We start from the raw sequence: 14,336 nt of genomic DNA, 5'->3' as shown, positions 1-14,336 counted from the left end.
AGCTACCAGTGTGTGTGTAGGCTGATGTGGGTGACAGACTGAGCCAGACCCCCTATTGGCTGGCACACAGGAATCAAGTTCAGGGTCACTTCAAATGAGGTTTCTTTGGGGAATCCCCCAAAATGAACCTCTGGACTCAGAACTCCAACCACGGGGAGACTCGCAGGATCTGTGGTCTGATGGTGGAGTGCATATGTCAGAGCTGGGCCCCCTCGGTGGACAGCATGCCCAGGTGCACATGGGGGATATGGCAGTCCACTGGAGCCTGTAGAGGACATCTCGTGCCATAGCAGAGGATGGAGGGCAGAACAAATTGGACAACTCTCCCAGCCAAGTGTTGACAATAAGTGCAGGGGCAGGTGGGGACTCTAAGGTGGACTGTGTGAGCCGATGGACCTTGGGAGGATTTCCTCATCCTTAGTACAATGAAGCAACAGCATTTCCGAACTATCAGTATCAAATTCACTTGAGTAGACCCTCAGAGCATGCTCCACTGTGGGGACCTTGAGACATCGGGTGGCTGTCCCCATCCTTGGGTACCAATGCGGTGAGGATGCTGGGTGTGGCTTCTCCACTTCTCCCACCACTTCCCCAGATACAGGAAACAAAAGGAAACTGGAAACAAGGGTCTCTCACCTTTCCTGTTCCTCGGCCCCTCCCACCCTAATCAGCAGTCCACATAAGCATGCATCCTTCTCAACTGTGAACATCAGCAAAAATATATATATTTTTTAATCTGGGGGAAAAAAAAAGAATGAGTTTAGGGGTCGGTGCTGTGACGTGGTAGGCTAAGCCTCTGCCCGCAGCACCAGCATCCTATAGCGGCACTGGCTCGTGTTCCAGCTGCTGCACTTCCAATCCAACACCTGCTTGTGGCCTGGGAAAGCAGCAGAGGCTGGTTCAAATCCTTGGGGCCCTGCACCCGCATGGGAGGTCTGGAAGAAGTTCTTGGCTCCTGGCTTTTGAAGCGGCTCAGTTCCAGATGGTGCAGCCATTTAGGAAGTAAAAATCTCTCTCTCCTTCTCTAACTCTGCCTTTGAAATTAATAAATTAATGCATCTCTTTAAAAATGAGTTTATTTTGGTGTAAAAATGTGTGAAATCCATGTATCCATGTACTGCTTTTACATAATAGTCAATTTTCATGGTGTTTGTAGCTACTACAAGCTGGGGAGTTTCAAATCCCCGAGTTACACCCTCCCAGGCCTGTATGGGGGAGGGTCTTCCTGCCTGCCCCTTCACATGCTCTCCTCTCTTTTTCTGCAAGGTTGCCTTCCGTTGGACCCCAGGCCAGGCTGCTCTCCGCTCCGGCTACACCGGCCATGCCCCTTTTCCCAGCTGCGGTCACCTGAGTGGCTCCGTAGTTCACCATCGCACAGGCCCCATTCCAACTGCCCGCTGCGCCGGCAATACAAGAACCAGCTTTTAAGAATGGATGGGCACTGGAGTTCCAGTCCAGCCCAGGGAGAACCGCAGGCTGTCCCTGGCCCGGGCCCACCAGTGGCCAGAAACTTGGTGAAACTTCATGAAGGTAGGAACTAGGTGCTTGCCACTCCCAGCCTGCCCCACTCCTAGCCCCCGCTGCTGGGTGTTGCCGATGGCGTGCAGGGGACACCCTCGCCCACCCCACCCTGCTATTCAGCCCTGGCCTCTTCTCAGTCCCAGGTGCAGGGAGCCAGCCGGTGACCGGCTGACCCCAGGCCCCTGCTGCCTGGCTGAGGAAGCCAGCCTCTCACCTGCCCTAGCGAGAGCCTTCTGTCCTGAGCCATGTGCCTTGTGGCTTGGTTCTCCAAAAGAGGGGGAAACATTTCTCTTACTTACCTGGCAGCTGCTCGGTACCAAGGCAGAGTGAGTGCCAGGTTTGGGGTGGCGGGGTGAGGAGTGGTTGCTAGTCTCCTGGCTTCGGCCCAGGGGCTCACGCTTGCTCCAGATGGCACAGAACCGCCCACCACTAGGGGGCAGCTGAGCACTGGGCACCAAGGCAGGAACTCCCAGAGAAGGTGTGAGCCTTAGGACCTGCTGCTGCCTGCAGAGGCACCTGCTGTGGGCGGGGGTGGAGCATCAGGGAGCCTCTGGACTCTTGACCAGGGTCATTTCAGCTATTTAGGGAAAGGGGAGTGTACCGTGCAGCCCACCTCTGCTGTGTCAGCGACGTACAGGGCTTCTAGCAACTGAGCTGGGCAGCCACGGCATAGCTGTGTCCTGTCCATGGGCCCCTAGCGAGAGACATCCAGGGGTGCCCAAGATTGGAGCTCGGCTCAAGCAAGCTGGTGTGTGGTGGTTTTCCATTGGCCAAGCAGGTCTGGGCTTTGGGCTGCCATGCGGATGAGGTCCCAGGAGGCTGCACGTACTTGGTCCCCGAGGCCTGCCCAACACAACAGAGCAGGGCAAAGGGGGCTTCGTCTGCTGGTTTCTGGAGTGCAGGACACCCCAAAAGGAAGTGTGGACTTGGGGTGTCCAGACAGCAGGGACAGCCTGTTTAAGGGGCCTGAAGACTGTCCCTTGCTGCTGGGGGTGGGGCTGGGGTGGCTGCTGGTCCCCCTCGTTTTCTGGCTGCATTTGTCTCGGTGGTTCTGGTGGCAGGCAGCCTCCGCCTGCATGTCCTGCTCAGGGGCTGCTCTAGCTGTGGAGTCAGCATCCGTGTGCACACAGGCCCAGCTGGGAGGGCCCAACCCACTCTGCTCCATACATTGAAAACCCAGCTCCTAGGAATCCCCCATGCCCTGCAGGCCAGGGCCCTCGGTCACGCCCCCTGGGGTGCTGCCATCTGAAAGTCCCTGCGCCAGGTGTGGGGTGACCCCAAGGTCTCCTGCCCCTCGGTGCCCTCTGCCTTACTTTCTCACCCCTCCCTCGTGTTCCTGGAGGTACATCCCTACCATCCTCCCCTCGAACTGTCTGGATCCAAATCCTTGCCTGAGCCCTGCTTCTGGGAACCCGACTGAAGCAAGGACAGAGAGCCCAGAACTGGGGGCGGGGCTGGGGGTAGGGAACGGGACTGTTCTACCTCTCTGAGCTGCCTGGCTTGTTAAGGTTCCTAGAGTTTGTGTAGGAGGAGGGGCCTTGTCCCGAAGCCCCTCCAGGCCTGTGCTGGATGCCGAGTTTGAGTCAGAGCCGAGGAGCTGCAGGCCCGGCTGCTGGGTCATGGCCACCTCCCCCGACCCTGGCACAGGCCAGTGGGAGCAGTGTGTGTCCTCAGACACCCTGGGGCAGCTCCCTGCCCAGTGCCAAGCCCCGCATAGACCTGGGCAGCATCCTGGTGCGACAGGCTTGCCTGCCGGGCCTGGCTGTAGGCTGCCCCAAGTCGCCTGATGCAGAACCCAGAGGTTGACACTGGTCTTGGCCAGGCCTGCACTTGCTTACTTCCTCTGCAGGACTCTGTCCACTCCAACCTGGGCATGCTTTCCTGGCCTCCAGCCCTGCTGGCTGGCAGCACAGGGTGCCCAGCTGAGCTGAAGGATTTGGCGGGACAGCATGGTGTCTGTCCCAAGCTTTGACCTGGCCATGGCCTTGGCCCAGGCCGCCACACTCGGGCCGGGGTAGGTTTCCCTGGCCAGCCTGCTGGCCCCTGGCTGCTTTATGCCAAGCCCAGGGTGCTACCCACCTCCCATGTCCAGAAATGGTGGCCATTGGACACCAGTCCAGGACCCCATGGGAACGGACCCTGGGGCTGTGCCCTTCTGTGACCCCCATGTGCGCCAGCCAGGAGTTGTGGGAAAACCCGCAGCTAAAGCCAATTTTTTTTTCTTTGTCACGGTTGTGGAAGAATGACTAGGTTATGGGGTTTGCAAGATCCTGGCACATGCCCGAGGAGACCAACTGCCTCCACTTCCTCTCCAGTCCATGTGAAGTCACCCTTCAGGTCAGACTTGTGCATCTGGTGTCGCGGGGTGGATGTAGGACACCCAGCAGGGAGGAGCTGTGCTGTCCACAGCATCGCGGCCTCATGAGAGCGTGGCCGTACTGTTGCTGCGTGTGTCTAGCGGACCAACACCCCTGGGTGAGCAGAGGCACCTGCTGGCCCTGAGTTGTGGAGGAAGCCCTGGGGTTTGAGCGATGAGGGCATGTGCCCAGAGGCACAGAGCTGTGCAGCTGCAGTGTCCCGGGTGACTGGGCCTTTGGAGCCTCGGTTTTCTGGCCCCTCTGTGGTCTCCTGGGTTTTGATGTTCCAGATGGAAAGCCCTTGACATGCTGTGTGATGTGCTGGGTTCCACAGGGCTTCCCCCAGCCCCGCTGACCTCCGTGGGAACTGGTCCATGCCCCATGTTAAGGGGACCCGCAGGGAAGCCGAGCCATCGGATGGCGCTGGACATGCTGAGCCTGGTGTGCAGGGTGCGGGGCAACCCCGCGGGCGTTGCAGCACCCTGGGAAGTGTCCCCATCCCCCTTTTCATGCTTGTTTTTCTTGCTCGGACTTTCCAGGCCTGGCTCCCGACGGCCATGAATGACTCAGAAATCCTGCCAGCCCAGCGCTAATTCCCCGTTCTCCGGCACTCGGGCTTCTTCATGTGTTGACCAGATGTCCCGTCACCCTGGGACCTGAGTGTGGGGACAGAGGGCCACAGGCCATTCTACCAGTCTGGGCTAGCCACCAGCCCACGGCCCCAGTCCAGCCCCACCCGGAAGTCAGCTGAGCTCAAGTGTGGACGTTATCCGGGTCCTCATCTAGACTGGGCAGATGGGACCACACAGCACATCTCCCGGGGCTGGGGCTCCAAGGGAGGACCCTCCAGAACCCTTGCAGCCCCTCCTCCAGGTGAGGCTGAACTCAGTCCAGGCGGGACCCTGCAGAGGGTTTCAAGTGGTTCTGTGATTCCAACTGCAAGACCTGGCCTTCCCCTGTTTCTACCCCTGCCATTAGAAACCAGCAGTGGAGGCCGGGAGTCCAGGAGCCTGGGGAGCCAGGGCTCTCAAGATACAATTTCTTTTTTTTTTTTTTTTTAAGATTTATTACTATTGGAAAGCCGGATATACAGAGAGGAGGAGAGACAGAGAGGAAGATCTTCCATCCGATGATTCACTCCCCAAGTGAGCCGCAGCGGGCCGGTGCACGCCGATCTCATGCCAGGAACCAGGAATCTCTTCCAGGTCTCCCATGTGGGTGCAGGGTCCCAAAGCTTTGGGCCGTCCTCGAACTGCTTTCCCAGGCCACAAGCAGGGAGCTGGATGGGAAGTGGAGCTGCCGGGATTAGAACCGGCGCCCATATGGGATCCCGGTGCGTTCAAGGCAAGGACTTTAGCCACTAGGCTACGCCGCCGGGCCCAAGATACAATTTCTTTAGCACAAACTTCCAGGGTAGACAGAGCGGCAAGTGTAGACAGAAGCCAGCAGTGGTGAGACACGGACCAAGTCCTGCTGTGTCTGACACAGGGACAGGCACACCCTGCCTGCCCACCAGGGCTGCCGGGACTGCTCAGGCCTACGGCAGCAGGAACGGAAGCCTGGACAGCCCTGGACTCACTTCCAACAGCAGCGAGGACCAGCAGGAGTCATGGCGGGGCGAGCACAGAGTAGAGCCGACACTGCTGTGGGGACCCAGGGGTTTGACGAGATCACAGGGTCTCACAGTATCACACTGACCCACGGGGCCCTTGTCTCACTGGACAGGACCAAGAGGTCAGAGTCTGAATTCAGGTCATGACCAGGCAGTGGGTTGGTCTAGGGCAGTGGCTTTGCCGTGAGGGTTGCTGTTTTGTTCAAGAAAGACTTATTTGAAAGATAGAGAAGCAGAGAGAAAGATCTTCCATCTGCTGGTTCACTTTCCACATGGTTACAATGGCCAGCGTTGGGCCAGTGTGAAGCCAGGAGGTTCGTCCAGGTGTCCCAGGTGAGTGTAAGAGCCCAGACACTGGCTGTCCTCTGCTCTCCCAGGCTGTTGACGGGAGCTGGATCAGAAAGAAGTGCAGCAGCCAGGACACAAGCCAGCACCCTCATGCCGGCACTGCCAGCAGAGGCTTGGGCTGTGACCCCGCAGCACCAGCCACCATGAAGGCTGACGTGGGAGCTCTGGGGGCTGCAGTGAGCTCTGACCCAGCTGGAGAAGACTGGGGATGTTTGTGGGGGGCTGAGAGGGCTGGGTGAGGATTCCAGACAATGGAAGGGGCACACTGAGGTCTGGCCAGATGGCCCGAGATGGAAGTTTCCGGAACAGCCTGTCCGCCGCAGTCTCTGCCTTCTGCAGACCCACCTCTCATCAGACTGTGAGGTCTGCCTCTCAGATGTCCGCCACCGTGCAGGGTGACACCACGTGGCCTGCCGGGACAGTTCTGCCTCCTCCGGCCAGGAGGTGAGGAGTCAGCCAGGTTGGACCCCTGCTGTCTGGCTGTCAGCCCCCTGAGGGGCGAGCTGAGGCGAATCCCGGGGCCGGGGGCACGTGGCTGCGGTGGGCCCTGCATCCAGAGGCCTGCTTGGGCTGTGTGTGGTGACTGGTGTGCTCAGGCCGGCATCTGCACAGCAGGCTGATCTGGCACGCGCGCGGCACCTAGCCAGGAGGGTGGGGACACACGGTGTCACGCGCAGTATCGTCTGACTCATCTGTTCCCAGCGTGAGGGCCCCCCCAACACACTCTGCTCGGCACTTTCTGGGAGCTGCAGGGGGCCTTTGAGTTCCCACCCCTTTCCTCCTCCCAGACCCCCACAAAAAGTCTGCACCCCGCATGGCTCTTGGGGGGCAGCATCTATCCTCTGCCTTAGACCGACTGCAGCCACCACCGCTGGATCCCCCAGTCCAGGCTTGCCCCCTCGGTGGTATTCGGGTTTTGGTTTCTTAAAGTAACTTGGTCTTGACATGAAACCACGTGGTATAACCGAGTGGGTTTAGAGTGGCCACTGCGGTGGCTCTCACTGCAGTCGCTGTCACCCATTGGCCAGTCTGCCTGATCCTTGAGCCAGGTCCTCCCGCCCCGCCCTAGCTCTCCTCATTCCGGTGGGCTGGACCAGGTGAGGTTTGCATGTCCGATGCCTGCAGGGCTGAGGGGCGTGTGTCAGGGAAGTGGGTTATTTCCCTGCGCTTACTTGTTACAGGGTTGAGGTGGACCAGGATTGCAGCAGGGGTGGTCTCACTGGGGAACCCCCCAGGGATTGGAGACTGGAACAAACCCTTGAGGCAGGGTCCTCCGTGAGGGGATGCTGCGGGCTGTCCCACTCCTCTGAGCAGCTGTAGCCGAGAGAAGCAAAGTCACAACGCCTCCCCAACTGCTTCGTCCACGTGGCCACGTGGCCAAGTCACGTGACCAGGGATCTCTGAGGGGTTCGCAAGGGAGCAGTGGTGCTGGCTCAGAGCGTGGAGGAGAGTGAGGTGGAGCCGGGTATGTCAACACCATCCTGGGGAGCCAGGCTTTATCCAAGGCAGTGGAAGGCTTCCGGAGAGCGGTGATGTGGTTTGGAGAGTGCCCCCTGGTGGCTGTGGGAGTATGGCACAGAACCCAAGCTGGGCAGGTCCCAGGCTGAGTGGCTCCTAGCCTTCCTTGCTAAGGTCCTGAGAACACTTGACCTGCTAAGGCCAGGCACAAGCAGCTCTCAAGCACGTGGGGGACATAGGCAGGGGGCCCAGGGCTCTGAAATTTTCCAGGGAGGATCTTCAATCTGCTGGTTCACTTTTCAGATGGCTGTAATGGCCAAAGCTGGGCCATTTAGAAGCCAGGAGCTTCTTCTGGGTCTCACACGCAGATGCAGGGCCAGGCCGTAAGCAGGAAGCTGGGTCAGAGGTGGAGCAGCTGGCACACGAACCGATGCCCATCCAGGTGGCCAGCATGGATGGCAGTCAGGGGCTTTACCAGATACGTGACAGTGCCGGCCCTGGATGGGTGCATTTCAAAGCAGCGGCTGGAAACTTCCAGCTCCCTTGCAGAGAAGGCCTCTGTCCAGAGTGCCCCTGTCTCTGGGGCCGACTCAGTGGCTTGGGCTGTCAGCACACCACCCCTTCTCCCGATTCCCAGGGCCTAGGAGCCCACACAGGTGTGATCATGTCCACTGAGGGCCTGCGGGCGCCCAGGTGGGCCCAGCCCAGCTGCACCACTGCTTCGTGAGCCCTGCCCACTTCCCCGGCACGGTGGGGGGGCAGAGGGGCAGAAGGCCGCTGGCCCACGGCCGGCTCCAGCCGGGGGGCTCCTGACCCCCACACTTTGATGGAGACAGGTGTGCTGTGCTGCAGCAGAGCCCGTGGACTCGTTGCACCTGGTGCTTCCGCCAGAGTAGTTCACCTGTTCCTGGGCGGTGGTCACTACTCTGAACCTCATCCCACATGGATGAGGACGCTGGGCCCCGGGGCGGGTCAGGTTGGCTCCAAGTGGATCTCCAGCTGCTCCCAGGTAAGATGGGCTTGTGGCCACTTTCCCAGGGTGAAGGGCCACGGCTGGAAGGTGGGTGGTTAGAGTTGGTGAGGGCTCCCAGGGACAAGGGCACCGCGCGCCTGGGAGGTGACGGGGCCCCGCCCTTACCTCCAGCGTGGATCCTCACAGGGAGAGGAGGGGCTGGGTGCCCCTGCTGCTGGCTAGCTCTGCCAGGCAGAACTGCTCCCCTGAGAGGAGCCCCGGAGCCCACTGCCCTGACTCTGAAAAAGGATACGAGGTCCTCTGGGACCAGCACGGGCCTGGGCTGCTGGCTGGGGATCCCGTGGGAAGGCAAAGGCCGTGTGTGGCCCAGGAAGAGGCTGCGTGCCACGGCCTCTCCCCCCACCTCTGCCAGCACTTGCCGATTTCTGATTTCTGTAGCTAGCCATTCTCACGGGGCTGAGGTGAGCCCTCACGTTGGCTTTTGTCTCTTTTTGCGACCATTGCCTGTGCTCCCAGGGCCTTGGCTATGTCTTACAGAGAGTCAGCAGTATCTCCCTCTGTCATTTGATGGTTTCGGGTCATGGATGAGATCCTAGGTCAACTTAGAGTTGATTTTTGTAATAGGTGTAATATAAGCATCTTTTTGTTGTTCTGTCTGGGTTTTCTGTTCTGCTCCGTTGCCGGTACCAGCCTGTTTGCATTATGGCTGCCCTGTAATATGTCTGCTTTTGTTTTTAAAGACGGCCTTCACTATTCAGGGTCTCCTGTGTTTCTGTGTGCATTTTGGCATCGTTTTTTCTGGACCTGCGAGAAGATCACAGGTATTTTGATTGGGATCTTGTTGAATCTGTAGATGGCTGTGGGTAGCATGGACAGTTGATGATGTTGATTCTGCCAGTCCACCGACGTGGACATACCCGGTGGGTCACAGCCCCGTGTGACACCACGGCCTGGGAGCCAGCGGGCCTCCCATGTGTGGCGTGTTGGAGTTCCGGCAGAAGGGGAGGAGGGATGGTGTGGCTGTCGGGCTGCTGGTTGTGAGTGCTCCTGCTCTGGGCATGTGGCCAGCCCACGGGCAGCCAGTCCTGGATGAAGCCGAGTATCTGCGCCTCTCCGCCCTGCGAAGGACACCCTGCCCTACATGCTGCTCTCCTAGGCTGTGTCTGACAGGAAGCGGTCAAGCCAGCATGGCCACTCCTGTTTGCCCCTGCCAGGAAGGTGCTGTGCGATTGTGGAGAAAGGAGACACTTGCTGACCATGGCCACCAGGCTCCAGGAGGGGACCCCGAGGCCCCCGTGGTGATGGTGGGGTGGGTGCCGCGGGGTGTGTGCAGGGTTAGTGGTCAGCATGGGGCTGGGAACTGCCCCCTGCGAGTGCCAAGGGCTGCTTGCACCTGGTGCTCCCGGTGGCCGCTCCCCCTCGCCACCTGAGTGCATCCTCTGGTCCAGTTCTCCCAGTGGGAGCTCAGTGGTCACCTGTGAGGTACCCATTCACAAATAAAACACTCCCCCCAGGTGGGTGCCACCCACTCCCATCCGCCCAGGGGTTGGGCAGAGCAGACACCATGCAGTGCCCGAGGGCTTCTCCAGTTGGGAATCCCAGGCTTCCGGAGCTCCGAAGCCACGCCAGGAGGCAGGCGGGAGGGACCCCACCCGTAGGATCGGGTGCTGGGGGCGGCCAGACAGTGCAGCTGCTCTGCAGGTGCCTGAAGGGGGTGCCACGGGCCCGGGGAGGTATGGATAGGCATGGTGGCACTGTGCCACCAGCCTCCCGACTGGGCTCCTGCCAGTGGAGTCGCTGGGTAGAACCTTGGTGACTTTGATGGATTTGGGGCAGCCACCTGCCCCTCCTGAAGGTTGGGTGGGTTCCAGCTGCATGGAGCCAGCCCAGGGCAGCCCACGGCCATGGCCACACCAGGGTTGCATGTCTTCCCCTCCCTTATCTTGTCCCACTTGTGGTCACCTCAGGGTGGACACAGGCTTCCGTGGCGCTCAGCCATGCTCCAGCAGCCTCTCCGCTGGACTCCGCCTCGGGCCTGTGCCAGCTCTGCCAGTGGTCCTGCAGCAGGGGAGAGCTGGCTCCATGGCCCATGGGGTCTCCTCCAATGTTCGGACCAGGCTGCCAGCCTCTGCCAATCAGATGGCCCCCAGGAGGTCCCTTGTTGAGACACGGGCTTTGTAGATGAAGCCTCCGTGTAGCAGGGGAGACAGGGGGCACCCCCGGAGCCAAGACCCAGCAGGGGAACAGGGTCAGGGCGGGGTCCAGCCTTCTCCCTGCCTCCGCCCCCTCCCCCTGCATCCTTCTCCCCTTCCCTGCCCGCTCCCTCTGCAGCTCCTGGCTGCTTTTAGACCCCACAGCGACCCCAGGGCCCCTGTTTGCCCCCTCGCCCACACCCTTCCCTTATACCCAGCCTTCTCCCTGCCTCCGCCCCCTCAAGCTCCGCCTTCTCCCATGAGCATGCCGACGACCCCACCAGGGTTCTGACATCCTCCTGGTGGTCTTGTCCATACCCTGGATTCCCTGGCCTCTCCCGCTGTGTCCACCTCCTTCCCCAGCTTGCCCTGAGCTGTGGGGGAAGCTGAGTGAGCACCCAGTGGGCACTGCTGCTCCTGGTCTGCTGATCCCCCGGGTGGCCACCTCCTGTCCCCCTGACCATTGTGCCCGCAGGTGGGGTGTCCCCTGGGCCAGCTCCCTTTCCAGCTTTCCTGCTTCCCATGATCAAGGCCCTGTGGTCCCCAACTTGGGCACATGTTCAGATAAGGCCCCCTGGAGTTGCCTGCCCACCACCTGTCCTCCCCACGCCTCTGCCTCCCTGTCCTCCCCCCGCACCGCAACTTCATCCCCAACATCTGAGGGACACTGAGCCAGCAAGGGGTCAGCCACCTCCCCACATGGGTGTGGGTGCTATGTGGCCTTGGCCTCCTGGTCTGAGCAACAGGCTCCGTGGCCGCTGTGCCCCTAGGCTCACTGCTGAAAACGGCACTCATGTGTTCGTCCCCTCATTGTGTACCAGGAGACTGGGCATTGTCCTCCCCCTGTGTGCCCTGGGTGGGGTTCCAGGTGTGACAGGAACCAGTGTGGTGGCACCTGCTTCAGAAACAAGGAGAGGGTGTCCCAGGGGGGCTCCCTGGAGGAGGTGGTGTCTGGGTTGCCTTTAAGTATGACAGAGGTAGTTATTCATTGGTTCAAGGCTGGAGGCACAGACACAGTGAGATGTGGGACAGGGCTGTGGTGCTGGGCAGCAAGGCCTGGCACCTGCCCCCTTGTTAGGCTGGTGCTGTGGCACTGGGGCAGACACTCCCAGCTGGACGGGGAGGGGCTCCAGCAGGGTGGCTGGGTTCAGTGGTGTCACAGGGCAGTCTGAATTGCCAGGTGTTGAACAGGGCCCTCGGACCCAGGCCACCGTGTGTGCCTCAGCAGCAGGGGCCATCGTCCCTCCCCTGGCATGGCCTTAGCAGACCAGTGCTGGGGCCTCTGCGGCCCGCCAGTAACAAGACACTTGGCAGGGGTGGGGGACAAAGTGCATACCTTGGGGACATGTGAGAAATGGCTTTTGTTTTTATTTGGTTTTTAAAAAGGCCACACAACCTAGATTGATAACATGTCAGTCCCGGGAAAGCAAACACACTGAATGAGATCAGCAAGGACCAGCCTGCCGTGCTGGCTTGGAGTCGGACCACCGGAAGTTACCACGGTCCCCGAGGACCAGCGTGTGCCAGGCACCCCCTGACCATGCACCACTTCCTTCCAGAGAGGAGCAATGACTGTCACCAGGAGGGGCGTCATGGCCCCGGGCATGCAGCTGGCCACCCCCCTCCCAGCCAGGCCAGGCCTGTGGTCAACACATGGCCTGTTGGGCCGGCCACTGCTACGCCTGACAGCTTCCACGGGACATGACCCTGCAGCCGCTGCTCCCATGGGAACAAATCTGAGTGAACCAGCCAGCTCGTTCTAGCCGAGGTGTGGCTGACCGCTGACAATGGGGGGACTCGGAGTGCCCCCGTTAGCCATGGAGCTCAAATAGGGACATTAGAAGATGGGGCAGGGAGGGGCGGCCCACACTCCCCACCGCAGCCCTGAAGGCCTGAACGGAGAGCAGGTGCAAGAAGGGGCCTGCCAAGGCTGCTGTCTGGCCCTGCAGTCCGGCACACGGGAGGATGGTTCTCCTGGGCACCCAGCTCTGACCTCTGCCACGCTGGGCACAGGGTTTTCTCTAGTTGGTCAGACCCAGGCGAGGGAGGGGGATGGGCTCCTGAGTGCCCCATGAGCCCAGGCCAGCCTTCACGGCCACCACAGCTGCAGATGGTTGGCCATGCCCAGGCAGAACCCAGCCCCACTGCAAGCATGGCACGGTCCCACCTGACAGCCGCTGAGGACCCACACAGCTCCACAGCCTGTTCTGAGGGTGTCCCGAGTCCTCGTGCATCAATCTGGAGGCTGCCCGGGCCGTCTGCATCTCTGTCCAGGACCTGGGTTCAGGTCCCAGCTCTGCGTCAGACCCCAATTTCCTTCCAGTGCAGGTCCAGGGAGGCAGCAAAGAATGGCTCAAGTAGCAGGGTCATTGCACCCACATAGGAGACCTAGACTGAGTTCCGGCTCTTATTGAGGCATTTAGGCACTGAACCTGTGATGGGAGAGCTCTGCTTACATCCCTGTCTCTGTCTTTCAGAATAGTTTCCCAACCCTAAATACCTGTGGACCTGCTGCATGGATGAACCAGCAGGGAGCTGGTCTGGTGTGCGGGGCTGTGCGGCATCTGCTGTCCTCTGGCGCCCTCTGGTGGTGTGCACACAGCTGTGTGCTGAGCCCACCCTGATCCTGCAGGTGCCTGCCAGCTAGCTGAAGCAGTGGCCTGGGTCCTCACAGAGCCCTGTGATGATCCGTTAACCCGGCCCGTTCCTAGCACTCACTGTAGGTGGTGTGCCAGTCAAGGGTGAATAAGCACAACGCGCTCATTTCCTCATTATATGGAGCGGTCCCAGGCATGGGGACAGCAGCGAAGGGGAAGGGAAACTCTGCTTGCCAGGTGCCAGCAGAGGGCAGCAGTGAGGCGGGTTTTCAGTGGGCAGCAGTGCTGTGCGGGCAGGGTGGGGAACGTGTTTCTCCACTGCCTCCCAGGGGTGTGGGAGCCCACACATGCTCCTGGGTGTGCAGGGGGAGCAGGCTGGAAGGGGACACGAAGGAGGGGGCAGGCCCTCGTGGAAGGATCTGCACTGAAGGGTGTCTGTGAGCCCAAGGCCGTGGAAGGGGGTGGGGGTCCCTCCCGTGGGTATCCATATGTATCCCTTGCCTAAGGGCTGCCTCCCCACATGGTCCTGTGGCTCGACGTGGCCATCTTGCTCGCTCTCGGGAAAGCATCCAACAGGGAGTCCAGCGCGACCCTGAGCCCACAGTGTGGGCAGCCATGTCTGTGAGCAGTCGTGGAATGCTTGGTCCGAGGTCTGAGAACCCGGAAGCCCCGCACATGCACCGACACCCAGGAAGAACTGAGCCGAGCATAACCGCGTGAGAGCATCAATGGATGACTTTATTCCATATAAAAGATACACTGAGAGAAGAGGTTGACAAGTCGAGTCTCCTGGGTGTGCACCCTCATGGCCAGTCTCTAGACTGAACTCAACAGGGCAGAGGGAGGAGCCTCAGGCCGGAGCCCAGGCGACAGGTGTGCGAGTGAAACCATCGCCGGCAGCCCCTCTAGCTCCTGGGCCGCTCTGCCGTGGCCTGCTGGTCCCGTCGGCTGGCCTGCATGTCCAGCAGGTTGCCAGCAGTGGCTGAAGCCCTGGCCAGGGCAGGATGTGGGGTTATGTTCCCAGGAGGGAGACCTCAGCCTGCTGTACCACGGGGAGCACACTGAGAGGACGACCCTGGGACTGTGCCACAGCCACTGCGGGGCAGCTGGGGGGAACAGCACGGACCAGGCGAGTTAAGGCAAGTGCCCGAGGAGGGGAGCCACCGGACTTCTGATTTCTCAGCTCCCCACCAAGGGTCCTGTTTATCATCTAGGCTGTGCGGAGACAAGCAAACGTAAACGCTAAGCTGCTGGCATCCTGACTGTCCTGGCAGAGGC

This window comes from Ochotona princeps, chromosome 16, assembly GCF_030435755.1.
Source record: "Ochotona princeps isolate mOchPri1 chromosome 16, mOchPri1.hap1, whole genome shotgun sequence".
NCBI lineage: Eukaryota > Metazoa > Chordata > Mammalia > Lagomorpha > Ochotonidae > Ochotona > Ochotona princeps.
This window is presented reverse-complemented; position numbering follows the sequence as displayed.